This window comes from Mesoplodon bidens, assembly GCF_964165515.1.
Source record: "Mesoplodon bidens genome assembly, chromosome: 6".
Lineage (NCBI taxonomy): Eukaryota > Metazoa > Chordata > Mammalia > Artiodactyla > Ziphiidae > Mesoplodon > Mesoplodon bidens.
This window is the reverse complement of record NC_138162.1, coordinates 69,852,292-69,874,711: the sequence shown is the minus strand read 5'-3', so window position 1 is coordinate 69,874,711 and position 22,420 is coordinate 69,852,292. Positions and strand designations below refer to the sequence as shown.

Sequence of the window (22,420 nt, the reverse complement as noted above, 5' to 3'; positions counted from 1 at the left end):
CAGTAATTACAGAAACATGATTTTCAATGATCAAAATCAAGTTTTCAGACATAATTAGTGATAAATTAGGTTTACATACAGATGAAATTCTTTAAAAAGTAAAAACACTTTGTTATGTTCATAAAATTTTTAAGTTATTTTTGATATTGGATATCTTCCACGCTTTTAGTGGATATGTAGAACTTAAAAGTAAAATATATCCAACAGCTGTCACAATATTAAGGACGCACACATTTGTGTTAAAATGGATAGAGTTCAACGCGATAATAAAACTCACAAGTGTAAGGAGTCAAGCCTATTAACAGTCATGAATAAGCCTCCAAACATACAAAAATTCTCAGCAGTATAGATTGCAGCTTCTAATTTACTAAGGATTATAAAACGCTTTTTCCTTTCTTAGCCTATGCTAATCTGTATATAAACCAGTCAATCATTGAACAGTACTCAGCAAAATAATTATCCACGTCTTAGAGTCTAACGAATAATGTAATTAGGGGTCTTTCTAGTTTGCTTTTCCAGGGAAGCTCATCATCTCCTCTGCAGAATGTACTCCTCTCCAAGTATGCCATGAGCTAAAGGGAGTTAAAGCATTCAGATGCCTGGGTGGCAGCCCTCAAGTCAACCTTGAGCCTTCTCCACACAAAGCAGCTCCATTCAGTGACCAAGCCTGCCTTAAAAAATTCTCAAATCCATCCAAAGTCTATCATTCCCTAAATCCCAGTCCTTCAGTATCTGATGTCTGATTGGAATCCCTTCTCTAAACTCGCACTCCAATCCATTCTTCATACCAAAGTAGACATTCTAAAGCACAGCCCTGGATAGGTTAGGACCCTGTTTAAGAGCTTCCACTGGCTCTGGGTGACCTTCAGCTTAAATTCTGGAGTCCTTAGCCACCATCCTACCTAGACACGTTTAGTCATCTTTGCATCTACAAAGCCCTCAATAAATGGTTTAACAACTATTTTTTAAATGAATTGAACTGATGAATAACTTGCTGAGAAAAGTTCATAAAGAGAAATCATGGAGTAATTCCTTCTTTTAACATGGGAGTTAGAGAACAGACTATGGAAACTGCAATGTGCAGTGCATTACTAGTTGAATACTTTAACATTTATTATCATATTAAGTAATTAAGTATGTGATCCTGAAAGTACAACTACCACTGATATTCCACTTTACACTGATAAGCGTTACTGAGTACATAAGCTTCCTACACATCATTCTCTGAAATATCCCAAGAAGCTCCTAAGCTCACTGATATACAGTCATTCCTTTGGTGGAAGACCTTACTCCCTCTGATGGCCTTGTTCCTCAGATTACGATCACTCATGTATGTGTAAATGGCATGCATTTAATTAGACTAATGAACTGCATCTACCAACTCAAAGACACCGTGAACTCATGTTCATTTCCACTCTTGCCACACATTTGCAGCCGTCTGCATGATGTATTTGATACCTAAATAGAAGAGTTTAAAAACCAATAATGGAAACATAAGCTTGTATATCACATATGTTAATATGTTTAGGGCTTCCCTGGTGGCGCAGTGGTTGAGAGTCCGCCTGCCGATGCAGGGGACACGGGTTCATACCCCGGTCTGGGAAGATCCCACGTGCCGCGGAGCGGCTGGGCCCATGAGCCATGGCCGCGGAGCCTGTGCTCCGCAACGGGAGACGCCACAGCCGTGAGAGGCCCGCGTACCTCAAAAAAATATATATAGGGCCTCCCTGGTGGTGCAGTGGTTGAGAGTCCGCCTGCCGATGCAGGGGATACGGGTTCGTGCCCCGGTCTGGGAGGATCCCATATGCCGCGGAGCGGCTGGGCCCGTGAGCCATGGCCTCTGGGCCTGCGCGTCCGGAGCCTGTGCTCCGCAACGGGAGAGGCCACAACAGTGAGAGGCCCGCATACCGCAAAAAGAAAAAAAAATAATAAATAAAAAAAAATAAAAATAAAAATAAAAAAAAATATATATATATATGTTTAGGCTTAAAGTGTGACCCAAGAGACAAAGATCTGTAGGTGATCGGATAATGACAATAATATAATAGCTGCCAGGTCATTATGCTTTACATGAAGTATCCTGTTTAATTTTCACAAATGTTATGAGGTAGGTATTGTTGTTTTCTCCATTTTGTAGACAAGGAAACTGAAGTAAGGAAAGACTAATTCAATAAATTTTACTGAGGGACTTCTCTGTGGCAGGCATTTTGGTGGTTAAGTAATTTGCTCATACAGCTAGATTTATACATTTACCCTCAAACCCAGGTTTGGGTGATTTCAAAGCTCACTGATGATTAACAGCTGGTAATTACTAAGCCACGGTGCTACTTCACTATCCAGAAAGCCATTGCAAAGTGAAGAAGCCCGACACATGAAACAGACTTCAACATAACTATCCTTTATCTCATCAGTCCAAATGATATTTCTTTCCAACTGATCATCCTGTGTGTATGACCAGGCCACCCAAGATGGCTGTTCTCTTGCTCTCTGTACATCCCCTGCTCGACCACTGTCTGCTTCACCTACACCCTGCTCACAGGACTGACCTTCCTACATACTTCCCCAGGCCCCAGCTGGTGATGGTTCTACTCTTTAGATCAGAACATCTTCACCTGATAGCTTATCAAAGGGGCGGTGAGGGGCATGCCCCTCTGCTAGTTTCCCTAGTAACCAACAAAGACAACCTGAAGTCAATTCCCCACTAACTGGTAACCTCCCCTCCCCCCATCACGAAGGCTGCCGCCCTGTTCTTCCGGCTGATGTCTGCTGTCTGCTGTCTGATCTTGGTGGGATGTCGCTCCAGGACCTCACTTCAGACCTGTAAGCACCCCCATTTATAAAACCACTGACGTCTCTGTCGCCGACTCCGGGCTCTTTCTTCAGTCTTGAAGCTGGGCAAGCACAGGCCTGGCAGGCCCACGGGGGTGCAGCCCAGCAACTGGCGGAGTGGCCAGGAGACTGAGGAAACTCCCGTGAGCGCCAAGATGTCGGGAAGGAAGGACGGGGAATGGCAAGTTGTAGGGGTCGTCCACTATCAAGTGGGGCCTGAAAGTTACGAGTGTGATCCCCGGGGTGGCCGGCCACTAATGTGGGACCCAAAAGTTGGGATAATCCTGAAAGTTGCGGCAGAAATCCCCGGGGGGCCGTCCACTAGTATGCGGGGGCCTGGCAGTGGCTGCCTTGATGAATGGGGCCCACCGAGAGAGTTCACAGAACTCTCACGGACACCCCAAGGCTGTTGGGGAGATATTGGCCACCGTTACAGTGGGAAAACAGTGGCCGCAGCTCGGGGCTGGCTGTTGCTTTTTGTATTAAGAAAGGCAAAGAGGCTGAGCTGACAGCTGAGGCGAAGGTTAACTTGAATGTTGATTCATGTTCCTATGAAAGCCATGTGAATGCGAGTGAATGATATGTATTACTGTCTATCACTGGTATTTGTTTAAAGTGAATTGGCTATTTAGAAACTGAAAAAAAATCCCTGAAAATGTCCAAGATGGGACTCTTTTGACATTCTAAAACTGTTTTTTTGCATATGCCCTAAGAGGAAGTTAGCTTTCTAGAGGGAATTGGTATTTCTCTTCTTGTACCTTTGAGATGTAAATGATCTACCTGGGTTCTCAGGAACTTTAATCATCTGGTCTCTGAGAGTAAAGAAAAAAAAACAAAGAGGCCTTTTAAAACTCTAGCAGGAAAACTGTGAAATCTCTTTGTTTGTATAGATACATGTCTATGTGTACCTTAGAAATATGTCTCTGCCTCTAAATGGCATGGCCAAGATTGGTTTGTGGATGAGCTGTTTAATTGGATTAAGAGAAACTAAGTGCTTATATGAATTCATTGATGTCTCGGTGGCTGACTCCCGGCTACTTCTTCGGTCTTGGAGCTGGGCAAGTACAGGCCTTGTAGGCCTAAGGGGTGCAGCCCAACACTGTGTCATTCTGGGGCAATTACATAAGAAATCAAGATTTAAAAATGAGGTTAGTTGGGCTTCCCTGGTGGAGCAGTGGTTGAGAGTCCTCCTGCCAATGCAGGGGACATGGGTTCGTGCCCCGGTCCGGGAGGATCCCACATGCCGCAGAGCGGCTGGGCCCGTGAGCCATGGCCGCTGAGCCTGCGCGTCCGGAGCCTGTGCTCCGCAACGGGAGAGACCACAACAGTGAGAGTCCCGCGTACCGCAAAAAAAAAAAAATGAGGTTGGCTTCACATGGATGATAAAGCAGATGGGATGCAGCTTGCATTTATATTGGTTTTACATGGATCAAACAAACATTGATTAAATAATGCTGACTTGTCTTTGTGCAACACATATCCATCCATCTGTATCTATCTGTCTGACTGAATGTTTAACAATACACAGCATAGGTCATTATTTTGGAGCTTGTCAGAATGCTGAGAGCAGTAAACTCAGTAAAGAAGAATAACTACTGAAAGCAGATGAGGTATAAGAAGATCTTTTAGATTAAAACAAACTGGTTGGGCTTCCCTGGTGGCGCAGTGGTTGACAGTCCGCCTGCCGATGCAGGGGACGTGGGTTCGTGCCCCAGTCTGGGGAGATCCCACATGCCAAGGAGCAGCTAGGCTCGTGAGCCATGGCTGCTGGGCCTGCGCGTCCGGAGCCTGTGCTCTGCAACAGGAGAGGCCACAACAGTGAGAGGCCTGCGTACCGCAAAAAAAAAAAAAAAACTGGTTGAGGAAGATCAAATTTCAATTATCCATGTTAATGAGGCAAAGATATCATGGATGAATAAGACCGTAATATTCAAAACCCAATGTTTAGGCTTTTCTTAGTGCTAATGAAGACACTGTTGCTTTGCTTCTTTGTTTTCTGGCTTCTCTTGTTGAGAGCTTCTCAAGGAAGAATGGACTGGCCAAAATGGACAAAGAGCAGCACAAGTCTTGAGTGATACAGAAGGTGATTTTCAATTCAACCTTATAATTTTGGCCACCCCATCATAACCATGCATCTTCCTACTGTACGATTAAGCTGAGTCCACCCCAATATTATTCAAAGCAATTTGAATTAAGCACCCTTTTCCTAGTGGATTCAATTATTTCTTGCTGTTAGTATTTGGTTTTCCTGAGCTTGACTCTCAGATTATCTCCGCTCATCCTTCTGTGTCTGTTTACCCAAACAACATTCAGTTGGGATCTACCTCCTTCTTGTCACTCAAATCAGAATTCGACCCTCTTGAGCCAGAATCCTAACCAGGTCCTCTTCAGCCTCCCCTGAGAATGTTGCAAGTTGGAAATGAAGTAAAGTAGACTTATTCAACCAAAATTTGATTAATAGACTTTTTAAGAATTTATATGAAATGTGGATGTTACATTGTCACAGAATTTATGAACAAGAATGCTATTTCATAATATTAACTTTTGTTTCTCCAATCAACAATGCCCTTGAAGATGTGCCAGATGAACCCTATGTAGCATCTAAAACTTTACCAAGACGCCATACCATTCCGCACAGCCTCCCTACCTACACACTTGACACATGACACACTCCCCTTCCTCCTCCCAATAGCTTTTGACCGAATCACTCTAATGCTAACACATCTTCAACTCCCTGGCTTAGCCTTACTGAGAAAAAGTGACAAAATAAAAGGAAAATACCCCTGTAACTTAAAGAAGAAAGGGAAGGCCCTAGCTGAATACTTGCTAATATCAAGTATTTTGCATTTATGTAGTCTTTAACTTGATGGTCTGAAAGTTCTAATTTTTTCTTTAATCAACTGTAACTTTTTTTTTTTAATTTTTTAATTAGTTTCTGCTTTATAACAAAGTGAATCAGTCATACATATACATCTGTTCCCACATCCCTTCCCTCATGCATCTCCCTCCCTCCCACCCTCCCCATCCCACCCCTCCAGGCGGTCACAAAGCACCGAGCTGATCTCCCTGTGCTCTGTGGCTGCTTCCCACTATCTATCTACCTTACGTTTGGTAGTGTATATATGTCCATGCCTCTCTTTCGCTTTGTCACAGCTTACCCTTCCCCCTCCCCATATCCTCAAGTCCATTCTCAAGTAGGTCTGTGTCTTTATTCCCGTTTTGCCCCTAGGTCCTTCATGACTTTTTTTTTTTTTTTTAATTCCGTATATATGTGTTAGCATACGGTATTTGTCTTTCTCTTTCTGACTTACTTCACTCTGTATGACAGACTCTAGGTCTATCCACCTCATTACAAATAGCTCAGTTTCGTTTCTTTTTATGGCTGAGTAATATTCCATTGTATCAACTGTAACTTTGCCTTAAAATAGGTAAGAAGAAAAAAATAGTTAAGTGGAAATAAAAGCTATGTTTTAACTTATGGATTTACAATTTTGCCCTGTATTCTTGATAAAAAGCTAGAATTAAAATGTAAGTATTTTATATGCTAACTAACACTTATGTAACATTTACTTCTCATTTACATTTCTTTGTGCTTCACATATCTTAAGCCATTTTATCTTCACACAGACCCTGGAATTAGTTACCATTATTATCATAATTCTGTAGATGAGGAAACTGAGGTGCAGAGAAGTTAAATTACCTTCTCAGAGTCAGACAGCTACTAGGTAGAGAAGCTAGATTTGGGGCAGAGGTATTATGCACCCTGCACCCCTCCCCTGCCCCCATTTGAGTGACTAGCCACCGTGCTATGCTTCCTGTCTGGCCAAGTTGGAGAAGATCCCTTGACTGTTTCACACATGCCTTTCAGTTGTTCTCCTGAAACACAGTGGGAAAGCTAGGAACAAAAATCTCTACAGTGCTTCTGATCTATATTTACAAATCTAAATTCAAAACAAAAAAGTGCTCATGAATTTGCACATCGGATTACAGTCATTGAGTAAAATTACATCCTGATATGAGAGTGACCTTTTTTTGACAAAGCTGAAGTCATCATCTTACAGCAAAGCCCTTTAAATATGGTTTAAAATTTCAACTTCTCTATCCAGAAGAAAAATATTATTCCCATGTGCAAAACACCATGCAAGTTGCTCTGTCTTCCTCTTCTCACTCCACCAGTAAAAAACCTCAAAAAACTCCCTTTAGAAGCTCATCAAAGAGAAACCACAAGAAAGATATATCCCGTTTTTGTGTTTTAAAACAACTAACAAAATTTAATTATATAGAAGTAACAGAGCAGCTACTTGACTAACCAAACTATGGGTCAGACTAAGCATCCTTTATACAGAGAACTGAACTTTCATTGACCTTAACCTCCAGAAAAATACTATCTTTCCACATAGTTCCCCATCAGTAGGCCCATTTGGTCCTCAGTGTGGTTTGCCCCTAGATATTCTCAAGTCCTTTCTGAGGTTTAGAAGAGCAATCTGCCATTGAGTGTATATTTCTGCAATGAAGCCTTTTTAATTTTACTTTTCAATATTCTTTTTTGGCATGTTTTTCTTTTTTAATTTGAAGTAAAGTTGATTTACAATGTTTCAGGTATACATCAAAGTGATTCAGTTATATATATGTATATTCTTTTCCAGATTCAGTTTGTTTTCTATGTCTGTGAGTCTGTTTCTTTTGTAAAGAAGTTCATCAGTATCATATTTTAGATTCCACATATAAGTGATATCATATGATATTTGTCTCTGTCTGACTTACTTCATTTAGTATGATAACTGCTAGGTCCATCCATGTTGCTGCAAATGGCATTATTTCATTCTTCTTTTTTTTAATGGCTGAGTAGTATTCCATTGTATATATGTACCACATCTTCTTTATCCATTCATCTGTTGATGAACATTTAGGTTGCTTCCATGTCTTGGCTATTGTAAATAGTGCCGCTATGAACACTGGGGTGCATATTAATTTACTTACATGTTAATTTACTTATCCTTATTAATTTACTGCCTGAAAGATCTGTCCATTGATGTGAGTGGGGTGTTAAAGTCCCCTACTATTATTATGTTACTGCTGATTTCTCCTTTTATGGCTTTTATTATTTACCTTATATATTGAGGTGCTCCTATGTTGGGTGCATATATTTTTACAATTGTTATATCTTCTTGGATTGAGCCCTTGATCATTATGTAGTGTCCTTCTTTGTCTCCTGTAACAGTTTTTATTTTAAGTCTATTTTGTCATATATAAGCTTTGCTACTCCAGCTTTCTTTTGATTTCTATTTGCATGGAATATCTTTTTCTGTCCCCTCACTTTCAGTCTATATGTCTCTCTAGATCTGACATGAGTCTCTTGGTAGCAGAATGTATATGGGTCTTGTTTTTGTATCCATTCAGCCAGTCTGTGTGTTTTGGTTGGAGCATTTAGTCCATTTACATTTAAGATAATTGTATGTATGTACAGAACATACTGATATGTATGTTCTTTCTGTCATTTGGTTGTTTTGGATTTTTTTCTTTTCATTTGTTCTCTTGTGATTTGATGACTATCTTTAGTGTTATGTTTGGATTCCTTTTCCTTTTCTGTGTGTATATCTATTATAGAGTTTTGGTTTGCTGTTACCATACACACACACACACGCACACATACATAAACACACATGTGATTATTTTATATTGCTGATCTCTTAATTTCAAATGCATTTTAAATAGCCTGCTTTTGTACTCTCTTCCCCTCATGATTACTGTTTTTGATATCGTATTTTACATCTAATTGTTTTGTGTGTGGATTATTTTCTACCTTTACAGTGTTTTTGCCTTTATTGGTGAGTTTTTTTCTTCCACAGTTTTCTTATTGCTAGGTATGGCCTTTCCTTTTTGGCCTAGAGAAGTTCCTTTAACATTTCTTGTAAAGTTCGTTTGGTAGTGCTGAATTCTTTTAGCTTTTGCTTGTCTGTAAAGCTTTTGATTTCTCCATCAAATCTGAATAAGAGCCTTGCTAGGTAGAGTATTCTCAGTTGTAGGTTTTTCCCTTTCATCACTTTAAATGTATCATGCCACTTATGAAACCTTTTTAAAATTCTCATTCATTCATATTCTCTCTCCCCATTTGAAAATGGTAAATTAATATGTATCTGTTTGAAAAAGACCAGTGTTTGCATAGTTGGGAAGGGCTGTATTTTGCACAATTAGCAGAGGCCTGCAAAAGACATAATGAGTACTTGCCTCAAAGAGAACAGCATGAGTTCAGTTGAATCCAATGATATTTTAAAAACTGAAATGTGAGGAAGGAGTGGAAAGTATGGTGATGAGCAAAGTCTGGGAATCAGAACTCAGGGTACTTGCTTTCCTTTTGCCCCTGGTTAGCTTTGGCAGGTCACATACTTGGGTCTGTTTGCTCTGTGTTCCTTTTTTAAATTACTGTCATCCAAGCATCAGGTTTGTGCCTTTATTTTCTCTCTCTTTACCTAATTAGTTAACAAAACTTCCTATCTCTTCCCCTATAAAGTACCTCTGACCTAGGCCACCATTAGAGTCTGAAGGACTGAAATAGGGACTTTTCAAGGCTCTCAGTGTTAACTAATGAATGGATGTGGGAATTCCCCACCTTTAAGAGAAAAAGGATGTATAATTTATAAACATACCACACTCATTGAAGGCATCAAAAAGTGTTTCGATCAGGTATTTTTTGTACATAGCTAAAGTTTCTTCTTTAAATAAGTGATAAAATTGTATCAACTTTAAATGTTGCCTAAAGATTTGAAATGAAATTCTGATTATAACTTATTATGTAACACATACTTATAGAAAATGCCCTCAATAATGACTTTATTTACATCATTAGAATTGATATGTAGAGAAGCAGAAAGGGCAAACTATACTCATAGTAAGCCATTCAGCCATATTAGGTGAGAAAATATTTCAGGCTGCCCTTTGATAGACATTTTTATACCTTGACACTAAGGATGAGTTAGTTTATTTCTTGAGGATTTACACCTACATGTACATTTAACTTACCCTAATTTGCTATGGATTCAAAATGACAAAAACAGCAACAACAACACACTATTGGATTCCTTTTCGACTCAGTAGGACAAAGCTATGTGGTCTCTACTATGCAGATAAGCTATTTTACTTGATATATGTGACTCTGGAAGATTATTTTTTGAGTGCCTCTTTCAAATAAGAGTTCAAAAAAGAAGGTACAGTTTTAAGATCTAAAGAATTAAAAGCCCAAATTTTAAAAATTATACTCTAATTTTTAATGTGCCCCAACATTTTCCTGGATATAACTCAATGCAGAAAAGAAGAGAGACATTATTCCTAGTTCCCAAAGGCAATGCTCTAGAGGGATGGTGGTGGTGATACCTTTTAATCCGAATGTTTTAGGTTTTAGCTGTATATTACCTGCTTCAAATTAAAGTGAATAATAAAAAAGGGATGGACAAAATTATAGTTGATCTTATAGACTAGAGCTTCATGGAGAATCATTTTATAAATATAATTCACAGACTAGGATTTCTAATGTTATTTGGAAAAGCAAAAGGAATTAAGAATTTTCTAGACAGTTTGGGGCAAGAAAGTGTTATTAGAAATTTATTAACTGCTCTGATTAAAGAGATAAAGTTGTTTGAATTGGTAGAAAGTAATTACAATGTTTATGAAGAGAACTGTCTATAGGTAACAAACAAAATTATTAAATGCAATTGATGTTCAGTATTTAACGTAAAAATTCACAGTGGTACCTTTTCTTTTCTATGAATAAAAGGGCACTGTTTTTTGGTACTGAATTAACAAGATGAATGTGATTATTCCTCACCATTCTTTGTAAATGTTGGCACATCAGTTTAGACTCAAAAGTAATAAGTGAAATAAAATGTTTAAGACAACTGATACAAAATTATCACTAAAAGAAATCATAGATGTTTCCACCCACTGAATTAATTATGAAGACGTGTTGGAGTTGGGGGGGGCTTATATCCTAGTTTACACCTGCTGTCCCAGTTTAATTATTAATAGGACCATCTTTGACTCTCATAGTGGCCCACTTTGGGGAATAAATTATAAGGTTAGAGCAGGCTCTAACTTCTTCATATCCACATCTATATCTTGGGGTCTTGGTGAGCTTCATGATATAGTGTCATAACCATCACAGCCAGGGGAATACGTATATATGGAAAGAGAGTAAGAGACAGACAGACAGACTGATGGCAGGTTCTACTTACTAAGTTCACTACAAACTCTGTCACATGGGGTGAGTGGGGAAAAGTAAAGACAGCAATTTCTTCAGAACAACACCTATTCAACTTATCTACTCTGCTGATGTAAGAGTGGGATATAAAAACCAGAATGAGAGAAGCTGGCTGGTCTGACCCAATGATTCACCCTTGTTGAGCTTTCCTATGGAACAGCACAGAAGATAGAAAAAAAAGAACAGAACATGTGATTCTTAATACACATTTACCCTGCTCTTTACTAATCCAGCAATTTAGCCTACTCAGATTATACATAACTTTTCCTTCTGGGGCAGGGTGGTAGATGGGAGGAATGTGATGGTACGTAAACTAGTTGGATGTGTATTCACTTGTGAAGGAAAATAACAAAGTTAAGGAACTGACTTTATATACTCATCATTCCATATAAATCTTTAATCTTTTGTGTCTAACATACATAATATTTTAAAATTATTATTGAAAAACAGGTATAATTAGCTATAATTTTTTCCTTACTTTTTTTAATGCTCTGTAAATGGAACCATAGGTTTATTCTATTCCTTGTGTATTACACAATTACACCATCACATATGTCTTCAAATACAATATGCTCTAAAGTATTAGAACATATATTAAAATATTTTTCAAAAAATCTGCATTAACATACTTAAAGAAATTCTGTGTCAATCAGGGATAGAGAAAGTAAGTCATAGACACAGAAAATGGAGGATCAGAGAGGATGATGACCATGATTTGGTCCTCTCAGAAAGATGGTAGCATCCAGTCATCACAGCTGTATGACACAGCCATTAAGATCACATAACTAATGAAAGTGAGGTCCCCAAAAATCAGTTACCGCTCAAAAGTTTATAAAACTAAGGATCAGGTTCTGAAGTAGAGTGACCTTATCAAAAGGTACTTTCATGGTACCTTTTGGTACCTGGCAGCTTAGTTTGGTACCTGGAGGCTTAGTTTGGGATCACTTTGTCTTCCCCAACTGACTCCCATTCACCTCACTGTGCTCATTCTTCAGATTAAGCTGGTCACTGATTCATCATCCTCTAGGGTTAGACTTCAGACATACTGTCAGGCACTAAATTTTGCCTAAATGCCTTGAAAGTGAAAAATGTGTTTGTCTACTAGACAAATGCATAGGACAGTCATTGCAGAATCATTTACAACAATGAAAAAAATAGGAAATTTAATATAATAGACTGTTTAATTACTTATAGTATTTAAAAAGGTAAGAAACTATTGAAATTGTTCTATATCTACTGACATAAAGATGTCCACTTTTACTGTTAAGTTAAAAAAAACCTATAAAACAGTACTATTATTAAAATATATACATTTATATACACATACTGCAGATATAGATATAGATACATAAATCAATATAAAAACCTAGAATGTTATACATCTTATCTCTGGGATGTGGGGATTGATAATGTTAAATTAATTAAACAGGGAGGCCATTAGATTGAGGTGGCTCTAATGCAATGGCAGTCTACATTAGCAAACCAAAATCTAAGCCTCTAAATGCTTCAAGGTTACGAAAGCAAAATGCTAAGGACAACCAATCACACACAGCCAACTAGGCTTTAAACTATAGCCAATCAGTAATTTCCTTACTTTGCTTCCACACTTTCCCTATATGTCTCTCCCTAGCTGCTGTCTGCAGAGTGTTCCTAACCACTTTGGGTTTGGTGCTGCCCTATTTGAATAAACTTTTGCTCAAGCAAACTCTTCATAATTTTAAATATATCTCAGTTTATCATTTAACAATAATTATTTTAATATTTTATGTTATCTTGTTCTTTAATTTTTCATTTTGTAAACATTGTACTATGTCCAAAATGGGAGGAAAAGGGGGTTGAAGGATACTCTTCACAACTGCACATTTGACTTCCTCTTATGGTTAGAGGCAAAGCAGGCAGATTATAGGACTCAACACTCTGGAGGGCATTTTGAGAAATCCATGTCAAGTTTTTCAGCTGGCTTCTTTGGCCATCTATGGAGATAAAGCTCAGTGTAGATTTATGAACAAGAAAAAACATTGAAAGGGCCAACACAAGACTCTATTATCTCCCTCTAACCTCATCAAAGAGTGGTACTGAGAAGTAATCAGGTTAAAGTACTTCTGATTTTGATGATGATGATGATGATGGTAGCATCATCATTATGCACTGAATCTCACATAATTCTTAAAACAAATTTAGGTAGATACTGTTATGTCTGTATTATGAATAAAGAAATGGAGGCTTAAAGGAGTTAAGACACTTTCCATCCCCCTGGTAGTCCATAAAGAACTGGAGCTGGGATGTGAATCAGTTTCCTGAGTTTGAAGTCTGTGCTCTTAACTACTACACTATAATGCATATATATAAATTATGACTTTAAATTTACTATCATGAAGTTGAGTTGCTTATTTCAAAACTGTGGATATTAAAGAAAATAGATTAAACACCAGATATATCTTTCACTTTGGTTTAATGATACATAATTCCCACAGTACTTTTCACTTCCAAATTTTTCTAAACGTGGAAAAAGAAGCTATAGCTTTCTATATAATTTGATTTTAACACAATTCTTATCAAATTTAAAAGAAATCTTAAATCTTTACCCTATATAGTTAAGAACATATAGACACAGGGTTTCAATTTCCACCCTCTCAACCATGTCCCTTCTCCCTCTATCTCTTCCTCTCCCTCACATACACTGCCCCCCTCCCGACACACGCACACATACATACACACACAACACCCCATAAATTCTGCAGGAAAGAGAGAAGCTGATATACTTTCATTCCTTGGAACTGAATAGCCACAGTGGAGCAAAGGATAGAATAGTATTGGCAGAGACCTGAGAGTGATGAGAGACCAATAACTCATGAATAACAAGTCTGCATTAATAGTTTTAATGACTATTCTAATGGTTTAATAGATGGCACTTTAACAGGATTTCTAGTACAGTCCTTCCGTAAGCTTGTCTTCAATAAATCTGTCATTACAAAGAACTGGGTTGCTTTACCACGTAACCATAGTTTACTGGATCTGGACACAAAAACATTATGGCAGTTTTCATCCTATATTACCATCCTCATCTCAAGTATTCTGTTAACTATTGTGAGAGAGACAACTCCATGCTCAAAATGTAGGTTGTCAGTAAAAGAGGCATATTTACACTAAGGGAATGCAGTGGACATTAAACAAAACAGGATAGAAAGCTCACAATTATGTGTGCAAAGACAAAAGTAGAAACAATAACTGTAATCCAAACACATAGGTGTGTGAACATTGACACTCTAAAGACTAGCTGGAGTTCTTTTTGAAATGGCTTATTGAATTCTCAGGATGATTAGTTTTTGAATGGCTATAGCACCGTTTCTACATTTGTCTCATATTATCTTACACCGTCTTGTTTCCTGTACTGACTTAAAGTTCTTTAGAGTCAAGGACTGCCAGGTTGTGTTCCTCAGTGTGCGTGCCACCTCAATGAAAATGTTGAGTGGTTAAAATCTGTCCTGGTGAATGGCCCAAAATTCCAGCCCTTGGCTTCATTTTTCTCTGTCTTTGTCAGAGGTTCTCAATTCTGACTCTTTAATATTGGAATGCTTCTTGTCTGGAGAGAACTTTTGTTATCATTTCTGTTTTTTTTTTTTTTTTTTTTTTAATCCTACCTTTCTTGCAAGGTGCAGCTTAAATCCCATGATTCTAATCCCTGCCTGCCTGGAGATCTCTCCCATGTACTTTCACATGCACCATCACCATACATTACACTGTGGCCCATTCGTTTGACAATTAGTTACATTTAGCCTTGCTTCTTTTAAAGTTGTTTAAATTCATTATTATAAATTACCTTTTCATGTAATAATTCCTTAGTTCTCCAACCCTCCTATAAATTCCTGAATGAAATATAATTTACTATTTATCTTTGTAGTCTATAAAATGGATAGCTCAGGACAGGTGCAAGTAAAATATAATGATATAATTTTAACAATTTTAGATTTTTGTCTCTATTGCTGTGAAAGTCTTTTGAAATTGGGAGACTCAGTTCTTTGTAATTACACTTTCATCCTGATTTATAATGCTGAGTCTTAAAAAGATATACAAAGATTCTGAACCTGAAAGTAACAGGCTGATGCCTTCTTCAGATTATCTTCCTCATCAAAGCTGAAAGCTGTAAATCCATTGACCTTACAGCAATCTATATTGATTATCAAGACTAGTGAAAATAATCCATTGGATAAGCTATGGTTCATAAAATTGCACGATTTAAACAAGGCCCATGGTACGTTAGAGGAATAAAAATATCCCTTTTCCTATCCAATGTTGGAAAAAGTTGAATAGATATACCCTTTCTAGGGGATATATATACGTCTATTTAGAAGTAATGTTATTGTAAAAACAACTCAATTTTTTCAAAATTGAAAGTATTATCAATCAAGCTATTCAATAAAAGTAAACATAGCTTTATTATTGAAAAGAAAAATAATTATATATGTTTATTTTAAATGTCTATTGTTTATTAAGAGAAAATATTATAGACTGTGCTTTTTATTACACAGCATAAATCTTATTTACTCCAATCTGAGGGTATGCTTTGATAATTTAACAAGATAGCAAACAAAATACAAAGAGCCTAAACAATCTTATAAATAGCAATAAGGGTAAAGTAACAAACATAAAGGATGTGTTCTAATAGATATACCCTCTTTTACAATACAGATATTTAAAATACAAGTAGGTTTTATAATAAGGGAAGTAAAAAGAAATTTATATGATATTTTAGTATCTCATACTACTTCCTGGAGGTATGTATTTCATCCCTTTAAGGAATTTTGGTTAAAATGATAACAAAACACTATGTTTGATAATTGTTCCTATTGCTTAAAGAAACGTTAAAAATTCTGTCACAGAAACATAAATAAAGAACAAATTCTGTTCCTTAATCTTATTTAAATACATTCAAGTAACAGAATATGAGAAAAAGAAATACGTTTTCTCTAAAATGGGTCCACAAACCTAACAGTTTAAAGGATTTATTTTTCAGCCCAAGGAATTAGCAAATACAGACTTTGAAGAATAGATTTTACATAGCTTCTAGAACTCTAACTGGATTTCTAAATCCCTGAATTTATTGAATGTTAGAAAACCAAAAAAAATCCCATCACTCCTCACATGGTGGTTATAACAAATATAGACATAGATTGTTCTGCCTATGCTTTCCTCTAAGAGTTTTATAGTATCTGGTCTTACATTTAGGTCTTTAATCTATTTTGAGTTTATTTTTGTGTACAGTGTTAGGGAGTGTTCTAATTTCATTCTTTTACATGTAGCTGTCCAGTTTTCCCAGCATCACTTATTGAAGAGGCTGTCTTTTCTCCATTGTATATTCTTGCCTCCTTTATCAAAGATAAGGTGACCATATGTGCGTGGGTTTATCTCTGGTCTTTCTCTACTGTTCCATTGATTTATATTTCTGTTTTTGTGCCAGTACCTTACTGTAGCTTTGTAGTATAGTCTGAAGTCCAGGAGCCTGATTCCTCCAGCTCTGCTTTTCCTTTTCAAGATTGCTTTGGCTATTCGGGGTCTTTTGTGTTTCCATACAAATTGTGAAATTTTTTGTTCTAGTTCTGTGAAAAATGCCATTGGTAGTTTGATAGGGATGTAAATTGATATGGCCACTATGGAGAACAGTATGGAGGTTCCTTAAAAAACTAAAAATAGAACTACCATATGACCCAGCAATCCCACTACTGGGCATATACCCTAAGAAAACCATAATTCAAAAAGAGTCATGTACCACAATGTTCATTGCAGCTCTATTTACAAAAGCCAGGACATGGAAGCAATCTAAGTGTCCATCAACAGATGAATGGATGAATTCATCAACAGATGAATGGATAAAGATGTGGCACATATATACAATGGAATATTACTCAGCCATAAAAAGAAATGAAATTGAGTTATTTGTAGTGAGGTGGATGGAACTAGAGACTGTCATACAGAGTGAAGTAAGTCAGAAAGAGAAAAATACCATATGCTAACACATATATGTGGAATCTAAAAAAAAAAAAAGTTCTGAAGAACCTAGGGGCAGGACAGGAATAAAGATGCAGACATAGAGAGTGGACTTGAGGACATGGGGAGGGGAAGGGTAAGCTGGGACTAAGTGAGACAGTGGCATGAACATATATTCACTACCAAATGTAAAATAGATAGCTAGTGGGAAGCAGCCACATAGCACAGGGAGATCAGCTCGGTGCCTTGTGACCACCTAGAGGGGTGGGATAGAGAGGGTGGGAGGGAGACGCAAGAGGGAGGAGATATGGGGATTTATGTATATGTATAGCTGATTCACTTTGTTAGACAGCAGAAACTAACACAACATGGTAAAGCAATTATACTCCATTAAAGTTTTTTTAAAAAAACCCAAAAACAAAAATAGACAAAAATCCAAGTCCTATTACATTGGAGTAAAACTCATAGCTGCATGTTATTGGAATCCTGACAAAATCCAGTTATTGTAGCTATGGCCTAAAATTTGGCTAAAAAACTGAAGGAAACTTTACGCTCAAAATTCAAGGACAAGGATTATGTATTATTCATTTTTGTATCCCCTGAGCTTAGCAAAGTACCTGGTACATAGTAAGAACTCAGTAAATGTCTGTAGTATAAGATGAACTGAATAAAAAACTAGAAGAGGAAACAGACCTCTAAAGGAATGGGCATTCATGTGTTTGGAAATTTTTTTTAGAGGTAGCCAATATTTTTAGAATTTGTCTTCCATTGCTCTCAGGGATATCTGGAAGAAATGAGCAACTTTGTTTCACAGAGTTCATCTGTTTATTCTCTAAGGAAAACTATAATCCTCGGTTTGTGGCATCACAATTGTTTGCTGTGGGAATGATTATAGATCAAAACCAAAAAGATTATATCCCTTTTCAAGAGCAAATGAGTAGCAAGAACAGATGAAGTTTTAAGAAAACAGACATGTTCTTTTCATGCAAATATGTTTATGATAAAACTATAGAGAGATAAGTACTGAAACTACTAGTCTTTGTGAAACTTGCTGGCAGATTTTTAGCTTTGAGGAAAGATGATTTCCCTGCCCAGAGTTGGCCTGGAGATATGAATACTACAGATCATTTTTCTTTATAGACATAGAGAATAGGAAAAGTGAGTTCTGCAACCAGCATTATTCTGCTGCTTTAGGTCAGGCACAGGAATGAATGGCTTCCTTATCTGTGCAGAATCCCTGTCAGATAACCTTGATCTCCTGCACTGTCCTACTAATATATTGCCCAAGGGAGGGCCACCAAGGAAGCCAAAGGTTGATTCTCCACCTAGATAGAAGACCATTGCCCATGAGGTTGCTGCTCCTCTGTTCTCATAGGACCTATGCTGCAGTACAGTAATATTATAACCTAACGAAGCATCTCTATTCATGATTTGATAAATGATGTCCATCTTGATATTGTGTGACTATGCTTGGGAAAAGGGAGATGTGAAGAGCATACCATGTTCCTATTCATTTTTTACACTTATTCTTACATTCACTCCAGTAACATTCATCATGCTAGTCACGGGTAAATACCCCAATATTACCTGCTAGTCACATGGATACCCCAATAAATATGATACATTCCCTGCCCTGAAAAAGCTCGATTCTAGTGGAAAACACACCAGTCAAACAATAAAGACTGTGATCCCTTGCTATATCATGGATCCAAGCACAGCGAAGAGTAAATCAAACTTGCCACATACACAGTGCCAGCCACCTGTCCCACCTTAATATTGGTCTTTTACTCAAGCTTTACCCAGACTCTGACACTAGCATTTGCAAACAACTCCACAGAGCCAAGAGCTCCCTCTGTCAGGTGTTTAAACGTGTTGCAAACCAAAGAAGCATAAATCTTCATAAAAATGTAGGGGAAAAAAGCCTAGTGGTCTCCTTGATTCTTGATAATATATCCATTTAATATTCAAATATAAAGTATATCCAGTGAATTGTACACTTTAAAATGCTGTACTTTATAACACATGAATTCTATCTCAAAATAATGAAGAAAATATGCAAAATATATCACATAAATTTCCTTTTGGCCTAAAAACATCTTATTTCTTTCAATAAATAAAAGTCACCTCTTTTATCCCAAACCTTGATAGCTACCTAAATGTCTAGTTCTTTTCATAATTTGGGTTCTCATATAGACAGCAAAACTTCTTTGTTGTTTCAAGTTAACCTGACTTTAACATGTATTACTACAGTTTTATTTTGAGACTATTTCTATTTACTTATTAGTGTGTTTTTATTTAGGGAGTCTACCAGAAAACATCAGCTGTTATATATAATGTTAGATGAGAAACTGGCTGCGTGACTTCAGCCATGTCTGTCTCTTAACCTCCAGGAAAATGTCATCTCCTGAGTAAAACAACAGAGGTAGACTAGATTAGAATTTTTTGAAAATCCTCAAATATAATTCCCAGTGGAAACTTATGACACTAGATTCAAACTTCTGAAACTTTCAGACAGTGTTTTGTTTTGTTTTTTAAGGTAATGGGAGACTCCTTGAGCTGTGACAGGCAGGATCAATATGGAAGGAATAGAAAAGAAACAAAAAGGGAAATCAATGCCCAGTTGCACAGCAACATCCACCAACTCCAACGCTCAGGCAGAAACTTTTATTCTCCTCAGGTCTCAACTGATGACAAGGAGGTCAATTAATTACCTTGGGCGGGGGGTGGGTGGGCGGGGAAGGAGACCAAGTTCTTCTACCATCGCGAATGCGGTACCCTAACTGCTCTTAATACAAGGGAGGAAGCATTTCACTGTTGATTAACTATACTCATTACTGTCTCTCAATCACTTCAGACATGCCCGCACTCCTGAGTTACAGAACACGGATAGAAGAGATTTGACCTTAGCCTGCAGGGTTGGGGTGGGGCATGACCACAATGAGAAACAAAAAAAACAAAAGGGAAACCTGGCATCAGAACCTCCTCTATATAATATCTACTTTTAATCATGTTTTATAACAATCAGAGAAACAGAATTCTAGGGTTAGGGAGAATCTTAAAAGGTCACTCAGTGCAATCATCGATCTGATGCCAAGCTTCTGCCTCATCAATCCAGCTCATTAACTTACAGGCCACTTGACATACTGTTCACTTTAGCAGAAACAAAAGTTGGAACTAAAACAAACAAAACAGTAACAGTAAACCCTGAAGTGAATGGAAATACATATACGTAGGCAATGCGTTTGTACACTTTGCTGTCTTGAAATAGGGCAAACTTCTGATTGTGAAGTAACAGCTTCTATCTTTTTAATCATTCAGCAGCTCCTATAAAAAATTAAATTGCAGAAACTTAAAAGATTTTGCATATATGGAAGAATGTTTTAAAAATCTTAAGGGTAAATGTCACTTTACATCATTTTAATAGACTTATGAAACTTAATGTAGTGAACAAGTTTCCCTTTCATCGTGGGTTTTATCTAAATGAAGCTGGAATTGAACTGGTGACAGACGAAGAAGAGAACATTTTGCTAGCATATTTCTTCACTTTTTTTTTTAATCTTCAGGATTTAAGAAGTAAGTAGACTCTTCTGCAGTTTAAAATGTCAAGACAAGAAGCAAATCGATACCTACTATCTTCTCTGAGAGTTAAGACTGGGTCTTTCTTTATACCTTCCAATCCTTCAAACATTCATTTCTGCTTCCTCTCTTCACTTTATATGCCTAGTGAATTGGTCAAGATTGGAAGACAAATGCAGTCACTATTATATGGGAAAAGTTACAGAGTCGAGTTGGTCAGTTGATGATTTCTAGTCCAACTTACTGGATATAGCATTCTCTGTTCAACAAGGTTCGAGTTGGAGTGCTAGCTCTGCATTTTCAGGGATAAACATAACTGTTCATCTTCAAACTTTCTAATTTTTAATAAAATAGAAATAAGAACACAAAGAGGGAGGCTGGTATGAGGTTTCCTATCCAAAGCAAACCAAGTCCTTTTTTTTGTTGTTGTTCAAAGACTGTCCATGATATTGAAAAACAAAAATAATATAATTATACCAATCAGAAATATGGGCCGATGTGCCTTATTTTGGATCGGAAAAAACAAGTAGTTTAATAGAAAATGACATATAATTTGTTTCATTTTAAGGCCATAATGAAAACTGTTGTGGAAGGAAATCAACCATCAGAGGGAACTATTTATTGTGGTCCGTACATCACCCCGCCACCAAGCCATGTAGGTTCATTTCCAAGCTCTGCCACTTACTAGCTATGTGACAAGTTGGACAGGGTATTTAACTTTCCTGTAGTTCAGTTCAGTACCCTCTTCTGTAACATGGGACTACTAATAGTACCTGTGTGGAAAGACTGAATGAGTTAATATATGTAATGTATTGTGAAGAGTGATGTAATAACTGCTACACAAATGTTATTATCCTTGAAAGCACTTTTTAGACAGTGAAGCCCTATAGAAAGGCTAGATAATATTATCATAATATTAAAATGTTGTGCAGCTTAATACCATGGAAGAAGGTATAAAGAAATATCCTGCAAAACTGGCAGAGGGGAGGGTTGGGGGACAGGGAGAGGGGGAGAGTGAGAGAGAGGAGGGAGGGGAGGGTGAAGAGAAGAGAGAAGGAAGAATGAACTAACTCAAGGATCTCCATGAGCCTGTGGCTGGAGTTTGGATGACTGATAAATACCCACCATTAAGGAGACTTACGCAGCAACTGAGAAATAATGCAGTTCTCATTATGCTGTATACATGAACTTGTCAGTTAAAAGCCAAGTATTCCAATTGCCGCATCTGTGATAACTAAAAGACTAATGTTTCCCAAGGCGTTGCTAAATCCACAGGTTCACGTTCATGTAATGTCTTAATGCTTTTATCACTCTCCAACGTGGTGGTGTGCTCCACAACTGTTTTTCAGATAGAACGACAACCTGTTCGACCACAGTAGAAAAACCATGGCGAATAATAGTGCCACTACCATTTAGAGAAAGAAAGAAAGAGGGAGAATGAAAGGACATCCCTTGATCCAATCCTTTCCTGCAGCATTGTTAAAATTCTACCCAAAAGCTATACTCAAAAGTGATATCAACCCAGATGCACTTATTTTTTTCCCGGGGTGTTTGCAGCTTTAGGATCAGAGGCAGGAAATCATTCCCATGACTTGAGCATACTTTTGAGATCACCTGGTGCAGACCCCTCAGCATGTTGGCATCCACCTCACCTCTCCGCAGCAGCACCCTGACATTGCAGTGACAGGTACCGAACACATCGGGGTCCCCCGAATAAGTCAGGCCTCTTCTCATTTCCATGACTCTGCATGTGCATCTCCCTCGGCCTGAGGTCTT

The 22,420-nt window shown here is 37.6% G+C and overlaps 1 protein-coding gene across 4 annotated transcripts in view; it reads right to left on the bottom strand.

Annotated features, from left to right (window-relative positions):
- PTPRD (protein tyrosine phosphatase receptor type D) overlaps positions 1-22,420 on the bottom strand; it is a 2,148,730-nt gene that overhangs the window by 74,564 nt on the left and 2,051,746 nt on the right. The gene's annotated exons all lie outside the window — the stretch shown is intronic.